We start from the raw sequence: 17,497 nt of genomic DNA on the forward strand, positions 1-17,497 counted from the left end.
TAGAAAAATATGGAACTCAAAACCTTGAAAAAAGATGAAGGTTGGAAACTATCTTTGTATGTAATTAAGAAAAATGTTTGAAAACAATGAAAAATAAAATAAAATATATATATTTTGGTTAAAAAATAAAAAAGGATGAGATTAGACAAATACAAAGGTAAGGAAAAAATTATAAATATACTATTGGCAACAATAACTTTTTCTTTGACATAAGGTAGTAGAAAGTGAAAGAAATATAGTGAAGGATAAAGTATGAGGCCAGGGGAAGAAAAAGAAGGAAAGGAAAAGGAAGACAATATAAAATTTAATCAAAATAAAATAAGACATGAGAAACATTGTTTTTCACCATACTTTTTTTTTACAAGATGACATTTATTCCAATTGAATTTAATGTTTATTTGATTTAGGCTGATGATATAGTTTGTTATTTTTGGACGCTAATTCTGTAATTTAATGATAGCTCTGCCTTCAAAATTTGTGTCATCTATAAATGTACTAAACATATCATCTATACTTTTATCCAAGTCATCGATTTAAAAAAGTGTTAAATTAGCAGAGTCAAACACAGAATTTTGAAGTATGAATTACTGCAGTTGAGAATACCTAACAAATTGACATTGAATCATTAATTGCCCCTCCTTAAATCCAATTATTCAATAATACTTTATGAAAACTTTGTTAAACTTTATCAACAGTATTCTTCTATTCTACTAATTTAGTAATGCTATAAACAAAAAAGAAGCATGTGAGAATAATCTGGCATGTTCTGCTTTGTTACAGCTTGTCTTCCAAAATGTTCCCTGGTAATGTTAAAGTCAAATTAACTTATTTTACTCTATCCCCTTCCTTTTCTTTCATTATTTTGGGGGGACAGGGAAAGTCAGTCTCGAATTATGAAGTATTTCTGTTTTCCACAGTCTTTCTTATAGAAGTAGTGAATCAGAAAGAACATCCATTTATTCCTTCAGTACATCTAAAACAGTTTATTTGAATTCATCAAGTGAAATTAAGAGATCTTTTACTATCAGTGTAATTATCTTGGGTATCAACTCACTTTATTTATTTGAGTTCTGTCATTTCAAGGGCAAATGCAATCCCCTTGGCAGAGAAAGCAAAATAAAAAAGAACTGAGCAGTTCTGTCTTCACATTACTGACAGTTTTATTTTCCATCTAGCCCAAACAAAGGTCTCATTCTTTTGAACTTCATTTTTCTCCAATATTTCTTTTTTATATAAGTTAATTTATTGGAATTTACAGTGCATATTGAAAGCAAATGGTCATTTTTATTTTCTTATATTAATAAGGAAGCACAGTTTGCTATAGGTAGCACTTAGCATACTTCATATCAGATTTATAATTTGTTACACATCTTTGCAGTTCAGCAAATGCCCTCAATATTGGTAAAAACAAGTCTAAAATGTTATTCACTTTAGACAGAAAATAACTTTGTCTATATTTTAAAAAGGACAAGATTTTAATATATGCTTATTTAATTCAAGTATATAGAATTTTACATGAACATAAAGAGGGATTAAAATATTTCAAGAATAATAGAAAATCATTAGTTTAATAGTTTAAGTGTTCAAAAGCTTATGTAACTGTCCATTGATTTGGATTTATGTAACCAAAACTTGGAACATAAAAAAAGCAATGAAAGTTCACATAATCTTCCACATATTTGTGAATGTCAAATTATATCAGTTTACCATGGACTTAATTTGACCCATAATCAAAGATTAAATGCAACAAAGCAAAAAAAAAAAACCCTTTAGGAATAGCAGAATATCTTTCTTTAAAAAAAATTGAAAATCACCTAGCATCCCAAGGTAATATGTAAACAGACGTTTATGTTGTTCAGTGAATTCTGCTCAGTTCCTATAATAAACTGTTAAGTGGTAACAAGTGTATAGCAGTCACTTTATGGTATGTGACTTTTATGTAGATAAAGGTTTCATTCATTATTTTTGCTATAGCATTAAAGTAACAGAGAGTAGTTAACATCAACTCCATATTTATTTTTAAAACAAGTTGATAGGATTAGGTATCTGTCTTCAGAAAAGTCAGCAGAATTTTTCTGTGTACTCAAGTTAGGTATTAACCCAAGTCTTTAATGCCAACCTAAACAGCCATGCAATTAAAAACCTTGGGAGATATTACATAAGATAGAACATGGAGAAGTTTATACATTTTTGATTTTGGATAATATATACAAGGTAAAGCAAATCCAGGTCTCTTTCAATGGTTGCAATTATTTCATATACTTTGAGCTCTATAAAACTAGAACCATTAGTGTATATAAGTATATGCACATATCTATTTTATATAAAGTCTCTTGTCTGCTTCAAAATTTAAGGGTGATTTGTTTTTTTACTGGTCAGTCATCTCACAGGGGCAATAAATAAAAGTAAAAAAAAGGCTAAACTGCTTTGCATATCTCTGTGGAAGAATGCAGAACATTTACACTTTTAAAATTCCAGAAAGGTCACTGTTTAGACTGAACCACTTATATACAGTATCTGTGCAATTTTGCTTGGTTGAGGATTTTAATGCAAAATAATTTCTCTTGGACAAGAAGCCACACTCATTCTTGTACAAATGCTTCTGTCTTTTCTATTGCAAAAAGCAGTTTTCCTTTAGCTGTTCTTAGCTTTTATAAGCTGGTAGATCCAAACTATTAAATCATGTATGACTTTGTGGTAACCAGGTTTCTTTGCCAACTTTTTCAAAACAAAACTTCTGAGGACTCCCCATGAGCTCAGTATTTCTCTGCCAATCTGCTAAATCAATTTCTTGCATACCACACAACATCACCTCCAATTTTTTTTCATCAAAGTACTGAAGCCATTGAAAAGAACTACTTCATTAAAACCATCAAGGAAAGATTTGGTCTGGTCTTGTTCTCCTTGAGAAAAAATGCCATTCTACCATCAAACCAATATATTCATTGTTCTCCTCAGTCACCAGGATATTAGAACCTCTCAACTTCAGATCATGAGAAGCCACTTTCCCAAAAATCTCCATATCAACTGAAAAACCATTTCCAGGCCACAGTCTTCAATGTTGTTATCTCTTATCCAGATGAGGGAGTTAGAGAATTCAGTATCAATGTATTCCAAATCTTTAATAGTAAATTTCTTACTTAACATACGCTTATAGAATGTCAAAGAGGGGGTGGCTAGGTGGCACAGTGCATAGAGCACAGGCCCTGGAGTCAGGAGTACCTGAGTTCAAGTCCAGCCTTAGACACTTAATAATTCCCTAGCTGTGTGGCCTTGCACACGGTACTTAAACCCATTGCCTTGCAAATACCTAAAAATAAATAAAATAGAATAGAATAGAATGTCAAAGAGCAACCAGTTTCAAAAAAGTTTCCATGAATGTATGAAAGATAGTCTGGATTAATTGTTGATGCGGGATTTATCTTAAGACATTAATTGCTTTTTCCAGCATACTCAAATAAATAATACTCAGGATTCAAACATTTCATGGGAAAGCAAAAACAAACAAAAAAAAACAAAAGAAAACAAAACATTCTCTTGCCAGGACACCATAATCAATTCCTTCTTCTCCCCCTGAATATTACATATAACCTCTGCCTCAAGTTATAGGGTTTTAGAGTCATGATCTTTTGGAAAGAATCTACAAATAATGTCGGATAAGGCATTCATTTTCACATGACTGAGTAGTGTATTAGACTGGCATAAATAATGAAAGTATGCAAGTTTTCACCTAAAACTTCATTCATAAGCAATTTGAGGGCCTTTGGTTACAGGGGATTTTCCATTTCATGGATCCTTAATTGTTGTTGTCTTTGTGTCTCTATTATATCTGATTTCCCAGGCCTCAGCAAGGGGACTTTCAGGCAATAAACCTTGAGTTTGTGGGTTTTCCCACTTTGTTGTTTTTGTGTTATGACTTACAAAGTAAACTCTGTCATTTGAATCCACTCTTTTTTCCCAACCTTTTGGTAAGGGACCAAGTGGATCTTTTTCTGCAGATAGCATTGACACCAAATAGAGGTATCAGTTCAATTGTTGCATAACTCCTTGAAGTTGATTATGCTGAGACTTCCATTGTTCAAAGTTTCTTACTGATTCCTTAGCAGGTCACTGCCAGCTTGTTGTTCTGGTGTCATGGTCCACATAACAAACTCTTTCATGATCATCAATTATTTTTTCCCAGTCTGGTGGTAAAGGCTGTGGTCTGTCCCATATTGTAGTTCTTGTGTTTTGGTCAATAGAATAAGTCTTATTATGAGGATTTTTTCTCTGTTACCACCCTGGTGGCAAAGCTTCTGTAATGAAATTTCTAGGCTGTTTCAGTTGAGTTTAGAAACTTATCTTACTTTCCAAGTATTAAGATGGGAAAGGGGGGTGGAATGGAAGGAATAACTGAAAGAAGAAAGGAAAGGAAGAAGCAGACAAAGGAAAGGGGAAATAAATTATAGGGACTTGTATAGAAGGGGGTAAACAATAAAGGAGGCTATACTCAGAAGCAAAAACTGGGGAGTAGGGATAAAAGTAAAAAAGACAAAGAGAGGGGGAGACAGCATAGACAGCAATAAAGAGTAATCATAACTTTGTATGTGAACAGAAGCAACTCTCCCATAAAACAGAAGTGGATAACAGAGCAGATTAAAAACCAGAGTCCCACAATGTCCTGCTTAAAAGAAATATATCTGAAGCAGAGAGATACATACAGAGTAAAGGTAATAGCCTGGAATATAATATAATATGCTACAGCTGAAGTGAAAAAAGCAAGGTAGAAATCCTAATCTCTGACAAAAAAGCTACAAAAATAGAACTCCTTAAAAGAGATAAAGAAACTATATAAACAAATAAGTAATTACAATACTAAATTTGCATGTACCAAATGATACAGCATCAATATTCTTAGAGGAGAAACTGAATGAGTTATAGGAAGATATATACAGTAAAACTCAAATGGTGTGAGATCCCAACCTCCCTCTCTCAGAATTAGACAAAAGCAACCATAAAATAAAAAAGAAAAAAATTATGAAGGTGAATTGAATGTTAAAAAAACATAGAAATGATATGCCTCTGGAGAAAAATGAATGAGGATAGAAAGGAATAAACATTTTTTTTCTGTAGTACATGGCAGTTATACAAAAATTGACCATGCATTAATGCCTAAAAACCACATAATCAAAAGCAGTTCAGCAGAAATATTGAATTCATCCTTTGCAGAACATGATTAATTAAAAATTATGGGCAATAAGGGGTCATTGAGAAATAGACATTAAACTAATTGGAAAATAAATAACTTAATTTTAAAGAATGAGTGGATCAAGCAACAAATCATCTAAAGAATTAATAATTTCATCTGACAAAATGACAATATGACATAACATACCGAAACTTATGGGAAACTGCTATAGCAGTTATTTAGGTATATATTATATCTCTAAATGCTTTTGCGGACAAAATTGAGAAAGAGGAGATTAATAAACTGAGCTTATGCAAAGGCAATTTACAGATGAGGAAATCAAAGCAATCCATAGTCATGAAAAATAGCTCTAAATCACTAATTATTAGAGAAATGCAAATAAAAACATCTCTGAGGTACCACCTCATACCTCTCAGACTGGCCAACAAAGATCAATATTGGAAAGGAGGTGGGAAATCTGGGACACTAATGTATTGTTGGTGGAACTCATCCAAACTTTCTGGAGATCAATTTGGAAGCCCAAGCAATACCATTACTGGGTCTATACCCTGAAAACATTATGAAAAAGGGTAAAATCATCAACTGTACAAAAATGTTCATAGCAGCTCTGTTGGTGGTGGTAAAGAAATGGAAACTAAAGGAATGTCCATCAATTGGGGAATGGCTTAACAAACTGTGGTATATGTATGTGATGGAACATTCTTGTTCTACTAGAGACCAGGAGGGATGGGAATTCAGGGAAGCCGGGAAGGATTTGCATGAACTGATGCTGAGAAAGATGAGCAGAACCAGAAGAACACTGTAAAGCCTAACAGCAACATGCGACTGTTGATCAACCTTAAACGACTTGCTCATACAAACAGAGCAGCAATCAGGCACAACTTTGGGATATCTGTGATAGAGAATGCCATCTATATCCTGAGAAAGAATTGTGGAGTTTGAACAAAGACCAAAGACTTTCTATGTACCTTTAATTTTCTGATTTTGTAATTCTTCTATATCTAATACTATATGTTTCTTCCTTAAGGAAATGCATTCTTTCTTATCACCTTCAACTTAGAGCACCGCATAGCATGGGAATGATGCAAAGACTAAAAAACTGCTTTCTGTGGGTGGTGAGGGGAAGGAAGCAAGATTGGGGGAAAAATTGCAAAACTCAAAAATAAATAAAACCTTTATAAAATTATTAAAAAAAAGAAAGAACAAATTAAAGATTCCCAATTAAAAACCAAATTAGAAATAGTGAAAATTAAAGGTGAAATTATTAAAATTGAAAGAAAGAAATCTATTGAACTAATAAATAAAACTAAAAATTAGTTTTATGAATAAAGATACAAAATAGATATAACTTTGGTTAATTTAATTCAAAAAAAGAAAGAAAGAAAACAAATTACTAATATCAAAAATAAAAAACTTGAATTCACTACCAAGGGAAAAGAATTTAAAGGGATAATTCAAAACTATTTTATGCACCACTGTTTGACAAATTTGGTAAACCCAGTGAAATAACTGAATATTTAAAATATATAAATTGTCTAGCTTGAAAGAAATGGAAACTAAATACTTAAATATCCCCTTCTCAGAAAAAGAAATTAAACAAGCCATCAATGTACTAAGAAAATATTCCCAATGTTCAAGGAACAATTTTAGTTCCATTTCTATATAAGCTATTTGGAAAAAAGTAGTTGAAGATGGAATTCTGCCTAATTCCTTCTATGACACCAATATCTAAACCATGAATCTAAACCAGAGTCAAAACAGAGAATCAAAGGTATGGACCAATTTTCCTAATGAATTCAGATACAAAAGGTTAAATGAAATGTTCTCAAAGTGATTACAACAAACTTTCACTTACCATGTAGCACTTATACCAGGAGTACAGGGTTGGCTTAATATTAGGAAAACTGCTAGCATAATTGACTATATCAATAACAAACCTAACAGAAATCATAATTATTTCAATAGATGCTGAAATAGCTTTTGACAAAAAATAAATAGTACCCATTACTACTAAAAACATTATAGATTCTGGGAATAAATAGATTACTCCTTAAAATTATAAGCTGTATCTATCTGACACCCTACCTGTCAAGGAAAACACAGAAATGTTATGAAAACAAATATAAAGCATATTCCACATAAATCAAACCAGATCTAAATAATTGGGTAAAAATCAATTGCTCATGGGTGAGCTGAGCTAATATAATAAAAATGAAAATTCCACCTAAATTAAACTATTTATTTAATACCATATCAGTTAAACATCCAAAAAAATTAGTGAACTAGGAAAATATAGTAACTAAATTCATAGGGTTGAAAAAAGGGTCAAGATAACAAGGTAATTAATGTAAATATGTAAAAGAAGGTGGGCTAGCCATACCAAATCTAAAACTACATTAGAAAACATCAACTGATTTTGGGGCAAGAGCCAAGATGGCAACATGAAGGCAGCATTTCCCAGGAAATTCCTACCCCTAAACCCCCAAAAACAAAAGATGGCTCTAGCCAAAATTTAGCAGGGCAGAACTCACAGAAATACGGAGCGATTAATTTTTTCATTCCAAGATAACTTAAAAGTTCTGAGGGAAAGTTTTGTTTCAGTAGGACCAGGGATGGGGAAAAAAGCTGTGCCCCAGCCTAGCCCAGCCCAGCCCAGCCCAGAAATCACCAGCAACAGCTTGAAGGGGCAGTGAGAGAATGCTGCTGCACCTGTGTGAGTGTTGAGTGAGGAATACAGGCCACAGAATCTGCAGGGACAATAGGGAGAAAGCAGCTTGTGCCCCCATAGATGATAAGGGAAATCTGCAGAGATTTCTCTGCTCTACCTGGGGTAGGACTCTGCTGTTTGCCTACACTCATATATTGCAGTGTGGGCGTCCATACTGAAGAACCAAGCTGGATCCCTCCTTACAGCCAGCCAGGCAGAGGGAAGTGGGGCGGGTACATCTACATATTAAAGCATAGGACAGAGAACATAAGACCTTGGAGGAATAAAGATCTCAGTGGGGTGTCCCCAAAAAGAACAACCCCAAAGCCATGGAAATGCTGTAAATTAGTCTTGGGCTGAGGAAATTAGTAAACAACAGAAAAAGAAGAATCTGACCATAGAGAATTAATGTAGTACCATGGAAGATCAAAACACATACTCAGATGTTGACAAAATAGAAGCTTCCATATCCAAAACCTCCAAGAGAAATAGAAAATGGGCTCAGACTATGGATTAGCTCAAAAAAAAAAGAATTTGAAAATCAATTAAGGGAGGTGAAGGAAAAATTGGGAGGAAAAATAAGAACAATGCACAAAAATCATGAAAAACAAATCAAAAGCTTGGTGAAAGGTATACAAAAATACTGAAGAAAATAATATGTTAAAAACCAGTTTAGGTCTGATGGAAAAAGCAAAACAAAAGGCAAATGAGAAGAAGAATGCCTTAAAAAGCAGAACTGGCCAGCTAGAAAAGGAGAAAAAAAGGTCTCTGATCACATTCAGTTCCTGATCACAGTCTAGACCCCCCCAACCTCAGCCCTGTGGCAGTGTGTTGCACTTATGGTTATTCACAGACCAGGAGGGAAGACATAGCCTCACACACACAGAGATTATTGTAATGGTGTGTCCCAATAATACTCAAAAGGTAAGGAAGCACCCACAAACCAGGCACAGGCAGGAGAAATGAGTAAGCAGACAAAAAAAGAGGAACACCATTGAGAAATACTTTGCCTATGATCCCAATCTGAAGATGAGGATGTCCAAGGCCCTGCATCTAAAGACCCCATGAAAAAAAGAAATTGGTCTCAGGCTATGACAGAGGTCAAAAAAGACTTTGGAAATCAAGTGAGGGAGATAGAAGAAAAATTGAGAAAAGAAATCAAAGAGATGCAGGAAAGACATGAAAAAGAAGTCAGAGCTTAGCTTAGTCAAGGAGAGCCAAAAAAAAAAAAATGCTGAAGAAAATATCTTGTTAAAAACCAACATAAGTCAAATGGACAAAAGAGTTAAAAAAGTTATTGAGGAGAAGAATGCTTTAAAAAGCAGAAATGACCAGATGGAAAAAGAGATAAGAAAGCTCTCTGAGAAAAAAAAAATCCTTCAGGTGTAGAATGGAACTGAGGGAGGCTGCTGATTTTATGAGAAATTAGGGGACAATACTTCAAAACCAAAAGAATGAAAAATTAGAAGAAAATGTGTAACATTTCATTGAAAAAACAACTGATATGGAAAACAGATTTAGGAAAGATAATCTAAAAATTGTTGGAATACCTGACAGTCATGATCAGGAAAAGCGTCTTAACATCATTTTCAAATAATTACTACAGCAAATTTGCCCTGATATCCTAGAAGCAGAGGGCAAAATAGAAATTGTGAGAATCCACTGATCTCCTTGAGATATAGATCCAAAAAAACAAACAACCCTCAGGAATATTATAGCCAAGTTCCAGAACTCCAAAGTCAAAGAGAAAATATTACAAGGAGCCAGAAGGACACACTTCGAATATCGTGGAGCTGCAGTCAGGATCACACAGAGCTTAGCAGCAATTACATTAAAAGTCCATAGGACTGGGAATAAAATATTCCAGAGGCAAAAGAACTCAAAATTCAACTGAGAATCAACTACCCAGCAAAATGAACATCCTCTTCCAGGGCAAAAGATGGACTTTCAATGAACCAGGAGAATTTCATTCATTTCATTTCATTCCTGTTGGAATGGCCAGAGCTGAACAGAAGGTTTGATCTTCAAATACAGGACTCAGGTGAAGCATAGAGAGTGGAGGAGAAGGTTAAAATATGAGGGGCTTAATGATGATGAACTACATGTATTCCTGTATAGAAAAATGATAGTGATAATACTCATATGAGCCTTCTCATTTAATAGAGCAGGTAGAAGGAGCTTTTATAGATGAAGCACAGAAGAGCTGAATTTGAAGATATAATGTGGTTTAAAAATGGAGTCAATAACTAAAAGGGAAATGTAATGGGAGAAATAAAAAGGAGAGATCAAACAGGTTAAGATATTTCATATAAGATTTTTTTATTACAATGTGCTATTGAAATGATATGGAATGAGGGAAGGCTAGAGGGAGTGAGGAAATCTTCACTCTCATCAGAGGCGGCTAGGAGAGGAAACAGCATATATACTCAATGGGGAATAGACATCTGGTGTAAGAAGGAGAGAAGGGGGACAGTGGAAGGGGGGTGATGTGAATGATGGAGGAGAGGATGGACCATGGGGAGAGAGTGGTCAGATATAACACATTTTGTTTTTATACCTCTTGCAAGGGGCTGGGATTAGATGGCCTGTCAGGGAAGATCGAGCTAGGTAGATGCTGGGCCTAAGGTGGGGGGTATGTGGGCTTGGGACCTCTAGGCCCCAGTGCAGGGAATCTGTCTGCTGTGCCACTCAGCTACCCCACAGCAGAGACAGAGAGAAAGGATAAAGAAAATATAATTCATGGTAGTGAAGAATTACGAATGGAGGGAGTTACGATCAGCAATGGCAATGGTGGAAAAATGTGGAAGTAACTTTTGTGATGGACTTATCATAAAGAATGTGATCCACCTGTGACAAAACTTGAGGTGTTGGAACACAGGCTGTAGCACATGTTTTATTATTATTTTGGGGGCGTGGGGGTTGCAGGGAAAATAGGACTGGGTAGCTTGCCTGGGGCTGCACAGCTGGGTGATTGTTGGGTGTCTGAGGCCAGATTTGGACCTGGGTGCTCCTGGCTCCAGGGCTGGTGCTCTGTCCACTGTGCCACCTGGCCACACCTACTATTACTACTACTACTACTACTACTAGTACTACAATTATTGTTATTATTATTATTATAACTGTTATTATTGTTATTATTAATTTTAATTTAATTTTTCTCTCTCCTTTACCTTATCACTTATGAGCATCTATATTTTTGGGGGGAAGAGGTATTACGTTTACTCTTAAACAAGAATATTTTAGTAATGTATAAAAAACATTATTTGTACAAAATATGAATAAATGATTTAATTAATTATTTAATGATTTTTTAAAAAAGAAATTACTACTGCTGTTTATACATCTTAATAACGACTTCTCTTCATCTATTTTTAAATGATGTCTACCTCTATGACTCAAGTTTAAGCCCATTTGGAACTTATCTTTATTTATGACATAGTCATAATAGTAAATAAATAGTTTTTCACTCATCTTTGGAGAACAGTTTGCTATTTGGGAGTATGATCCGCCAGATAAACTCTCTGATTGCTATATGCCTTGTTATTGTACCTATTCCCTAATGTCAGTAGTAGCTGCTACTGTGGTGGTGGTGGTGGCTCTCCCTTCACTTCTGTTCACCTTAATAATATGTAAATATTTTTTTTCCTCTATAAACATACATAGTTTCAGATAGACTACTTTCCAGTTATTCTAAGAGGGTTATTGTTTTGTTTTGTTTTGCTTTGTTTTTTCCCTTGAGCAAATAGCCATAAACAGTGGCATGGATCTTTGGGTTGATGAAACACTAGCTTTCTGTGATTTTTATTTCTCTGTACTTTGAAGAACTGACTTCTTTATTTCTTAAATAGCAATTTGGCTTGACAATTTTTTAGAGGGAAGTTAGGTGGTACAGTGGATAGAAGACAGGCCCTGGAGTCAGGAGGAAAATTACTTCTTTGTAGTATAATTGGAATTTTGATTCTGTCAGATATTTTTTCCATCTAAATTTCACACACACACACACACACACACACACACACACACACAAATAATATTGGTACTGAAGATACTTGAGGGGTTTTTTTTACTAACATTTTCTGTTATTGTCTACTAGTTTATAAACTCCATTCCTATCTGATAGGTATACTAAATAACTTAAGTAGTGGTGCAATTTTTATTAAATCTAATTGCTATTTCTTCAATTACTTAAGACTTTATTTTTTTGCCTATGTAAACTATATATTAAAAAGATATTTTTTTCTTGCAACCTTCCTGGTTTCCTATGGTTTCGATTAATTTCCCTTATTTCTCTACAATCTTGAAATAAACCGTAATATCATCTTCAAAAGGGATAATTTTTTTCCACTTTGACTATTATTCCCTCATTTTCATCCTATTACTATAACTATTTGAAGTAATAATATCATAATCCACAAAATTAAATAGTAATAGATCTCCTTGCTTTATTCCAATCTCATTGGAAATGTCTCTAGTTTATTCCCACTACAATGTAATGCTTCTAACTTGATTTTAGAATTTTTTTAAATAAAGTCTTGACCCCATAGGGGCAGCTAGGTGGTGCAGTGGATAGAGTACCGGCCCTGGAGTCAGGAGTACCTGAGTTCAAATCCATCCTCAGACACTTAATAATTAGTTAGCTGTGTGGCCTTGGGCAAGCCACTTAATCCTATTGCCTTGTAAAAACTAAAAAAAAATAAATAAATAAAAATAAAAAAGAAAGTCTTGACCCCTAGGTGAGAATTCAGAGTTTTCCAATGTGAAAGGTCTCATCCAATTATTTCAGCTTCAAAATGCCATGCAGTTGGGGGCTGGACAGTTGTTTTCTTCATATATTTTTCTACATGGGGCACAGCAACAAAATTCTTTGCTATAGAAAATACCCTGAAAGGTTCAGGCCAATTTCCTCAACTAAATTATATGTATCATTGGAGAGACATATTAGTTCATTGGTACATATATCTTAGCTAGATACATTAATATAACAATGAGCTTGGCTTAGTACTGAACCAAAAGATAATTGGCATTGCATTTTGGAAAGGATAAATTAATCTCAATGATACCAAGTTGCTGATAACAAAATCCACCTTTTTTTTAACAACATATTCTCCCAGTGCTGCTATGTGACTATGAAACATGAAATTTTAAAATCTAAGACAAATCTAAAAAGAATATGAATTAAAGATTATTGGACAAGAATAGGATCCGGATTAAGAGGGTACTCCATATTATAAACAATGATTTTAAATCAAGTGATAGCGTTAAAATATCATTAAAGAAATATTTTTTAAAAATCCTCTTTTCATATGTGCAGAATAAGGAATGAATTTGTCCTATGAAATACCATTAAAGTTCTAGAGGATTTCAAAGAGAACATCTGTGGAGGATTTATGCAATAACATAGACAAGAACTAAATAGAATGAGACTGTAAGGATAAGGGCTACTTTTCATCATCAAAATGAATTTCCACATTAATGCATTCATAGTTTTATAGAAATATCAAACTAATATGTGATTAGAACATAAGACTCATAACAAATGTCATTAATCCATCATTTTGGGTGGAAGGATTAGGATACAAGATTTGGTTTGAGTTTTAAACAATCACCAGAATTAAATAGACAAAACCTGAAGATTTAAGGGGATACTTGGGGTGTGCAATTTGGATAGAATATAAGATATATAAAGAAAACATTATGAGATACATTTTAATAACATCTGACTTAGGAAAACTTTGAATGTCAAGTCAGGAGTTTGAACTTCATAGGCAATCCTGAGTCACTTAAGTGACATGAGGAGAGGAATAATATGATTCTAGCACTATGAAAATTAGAATTTAGAGAGAAAGAGAGAATAGAAATCAGAAGAATTTCTAGAAGTACAATAATTTTAAAGTTAGATGAAATTGTACAGATTATTTAGTCTATTTTTATATTAAAAATTAAGAAAATAAAGCAAAAAGAGAAAATTCAATGTTACACAGTAATCGTTTGATTCCCATTTTCTTTCTATTCCTACTAAATCTCACTATATCAGGTGTTCCTTCTTATTATTTTCTTATAATTCATTAAAAAACAAAAGTAATTGTCAAAGAAAAAAGCTTCACAAGACTGCATAAGTTTTTAAATTTTATTTTTCATCTCCGAATGATTAGTGATATAATTTTGTTGTAGTCCATTGGGGTCTATGGATATGTTGGAATAAAAGAGATGGCAAAACGCATTATGATGTAAATGTTATGAGAAAACAAAGCTTTTAGTGATAACTAATTTAATTTAGAAATTAACAATGGAAAGTAAAAGTAATCATATGCATCCTTTTCATTATCTGTTAATTAAGAACATATAACTTAAAAGAAAGTTTAACTTCTATAATGTTATTGGCTATTGGCATTCAGAAATTATTGTTGAAATTAAAAAGAATTAGACAATAAAAGACAGAAAAGTGCTATGGTAATATCACTTTAACATTTGCTTAAAAGTTCTCACCTGGTTTTATAATGTGTTCTTTGTCAGAAAGTACAGGTCAATGATTTCCTAGGGAAAAAATAGAAAATCATGAGTATCACATAATCTGTTATTTTAGTAGTTTTAGCTACTTACCATTAGAGAACTTCATTTTTCCAGAAAATAAACTGCAATTTCATTCAACTACACAATAAGAAATACAAATACCATCATATTTCAACTGCAATCTTCTTAAATCTATTTCTAAAAGAAAATGCTAGCTATAGTCTTTTACTGGATTTGACATGAGATGTGAATTATATTCCCAATTTTTGCCTCATTAATCACCAAAGAAAATATATTATGACTATTGCTAAATTCAGTCTATTCCTAACCATAAAAAAGAGAAATTTGATTTAGATTGTCTCCTTCATAAAAAAGCAGGAATATTTAATTATAAACCTTTCTTTTCTCTTTTAAGAAATATGATACATGGAAGTGTTTATTAGACATTTATTAAAATGTCCTTTAAATCTATTTGAATTTGTTCATTGACTTGGAAATATGCTCTTATAATAAAAGATAAATAAGATTGTTTTCCATTTGGCTACCTGAAAATGGTTATCATTATCTTGGAGAAAATAGAAATAAAGGATTTTAATTTAATATCAATAGTTTTTTAAAGTGAAATGAAAAGATCAGTTTGCTTAGAGGAAATTTATTCTTGCCTCTTTTATCAGTTTGCAACCTATAACCATGGTTTTTGGAAATTTTATTTCTAGTATAAGATTTGATTTTAATTTAGACAGAATAAAGCAAAAACAATGAATTTAAAAATTCTGTAAGTTGTTATAAATCACAAACTATGAATTGCAGCCAGTATTACTCCATTTGGAAGTGAAATTGCAATGCTCGATGAGGAATATTTCCAGCATATGGACCATGGATCCTGTTTTCAATATCTTTGTCCAAAATTATGAGTAGTCCACTCTGGACTGACTTTCCCAAAATTATATTCCTGTGTCACACACATAATATAAAATAATGAAAAGCAATTATTTTTGAAAAAATCAGAGATACTATCTCTGTGTGTATGGTAATATACACATATCTAAAGACGCTATATAAGGCAGAAGACATAGACATATTATTTCTAAATCAATGGCAATACAGAGTAACATGTGTTAAAATAATTTAAAAGACAAACCAGCTTTTCTTTTTTTTTAAATTTTCTTTATTTTTTCAATTACAGGCAAAGATAGATTTCAACAGTTGTAGTTTTGATAAAGTTTTGAGTTTGACATTTTTTGCCCTCCATTGCTTCCCACTGCCCTTCCCCCTCATAGAAAGTAATCTAATATAGGTGTTTCATAAATAAATATATTAAACATATATGCATATTAATAATATTGTAAAAGAAATTCAATTTAAAAAGGGAAAATAAGAGAGGAGAAAAACATTCTTCATAAAAAAATTGAAAAATTAAAATTAGCAAGCTCTGGTCTGTATTCAGACTCCATAGTTCCTTCCCTGGATATGGATGTATTTTCCATCACAAGTCCTTTAGAATTTTCTTGAATTATTGTGCTGCTGAGAATAGTAATTCCATTATAGTTGATCACATAATGTTAGTAAGTACAATGTCCTTACAGTTCTGCTCACTTCATTCAACATCAGTTCAAGCAAGTCTTTCTATACTTTGCTGAAATTCCATCCCTCATAATTTCTTACAGAACAATATATAACAATTTGATCAACCATTCCCCAGTTGACGGACATCCCCTCAATTACCAATTCTTTTCCACCACAAAAACTGCTACTATAAATATTTTTGGACATGTGGAGTTTTTTTAAACCCTTTTGTGATTTCTTTGAGATACACACCTAGTAGTGGTACTACTGGATCAAAGTGAATGCACAGTTTTATTGCCCTTAACTCATAGTTCTAAATTTCTCTCCAGAAAGTTGGATCAATTCACAACTCTACCAACAATTTATTAGTGTTCTGGTTTTCACACATCTCCTCCAACATTTATCACTTTCCTTTTTTATCTTATTGGTTGATCTGATAGATATGAGGTGATAACTCAGAATTGATTTAATATGCATTTATCTAATTATTAATGATTAAGAGCATTTTTCTCAATATTATTGATAGCTTTAATTTCTTCATATGAAAACTGCTTTTTCGTATCCTTTGTCCATTTATCCATTGGTGACTGACTCGGTTCTCTCTATATTTTAAAAATGAGTCCTTTACCAGAAAGACTATTTGTAAAAATTGTTTCCCAACTTACTGCCTTACTTTTCATCTTGGGTGCATTGGTTTTGTTTGTGTAAAATCCTTTGAATTTGATGCAACAAAATTTATAATTTTTGCATGATATAATATTCTCTATCTCTTTAGTCATAAAATATTTCCTCCTTCATAAATCTGACAGATGAATTATTCCTTCCTAACTGGCCTCTGGTATTACCCTTTTGTCTAAATCCTGTACACATTTTGACCTTATCTTGTTATATGATGTGAGATGTTGGTCTATAACTAGTTTAGTTTCCAAGCAGTTTTTATCAAAGAATAAGTTCTTATCCCAGAAACTAGAGTCTTTGAGTTTATCAAACATTAGAGTTCTATAGTCATTTACTACTGTTTTTTAACCTAATCTATGCCACTGATACACCACTCTCTTTACCAATATAAAATATGACTGTTGTATAATATTCTTTTATATCTGGCATGGCTAGACTACTTTCGCTATCATTTTTAAAATTAATTCCCTTGACATTCTTGATCTTTTGTTTCTTCATATGAATTTATTTGATAGATTTTCTAACTCAATATATTAATTTTTGGTAAGTAATTTAATTTAGGTATAATTGCCATTTTTATCATATTAGCTCACCTACCCATGAGTAATCAAACCAACCTTCAAAAAATATGCAATCATCTGAATTATATACTTAAATTTCCATATAAAAAGAATGTCTGTTTACCACAAAGGATATTAAATTTTGATTTACTTTTATACTCTTTGAAAAATTGAAATATATTAAACTTCTAACAATTTTTTTTTAGGATTTTGCAAGGCAAACGGGGTTAAGTGGCTTGCCCAAGGCCACACAGCTAGGCAATTATTAAGTGTCTGAGACCGGATTTG

At 32.7% G+C, this 17,497-nt stretch overlaps 1 pseudogene; it reads right to left on the reverse strand.

The window, feature by feature from the left end:
• Window positions 1-2,582: 2,582 nt before the first annotated feature.
• On the reverse strand, window positions 2,583-3,665 carry LOC141501492 (NEDD4-like E3 ubiquitin-protein ligase WWP1 pseudogene; annotated as a pseudogene).
• Window positions 3,666-17,497: the final 13,832 nt, after the last annotated feature.

Source organism: Macrotis lagotis, chromosome 1 (assembly GCF_037893015.1).
Source record: "Macrotis lagotis isolate mMagLag1 chromosome 1, bilby.v1.9.chrom.fasta, whole genome shotgun sequence".
NCBI lineage: Eukaryota > Metazoa > Chordata > Mammalia > Peramelemorphia > Peramelidae > Macrotis > Macrotis lagotis.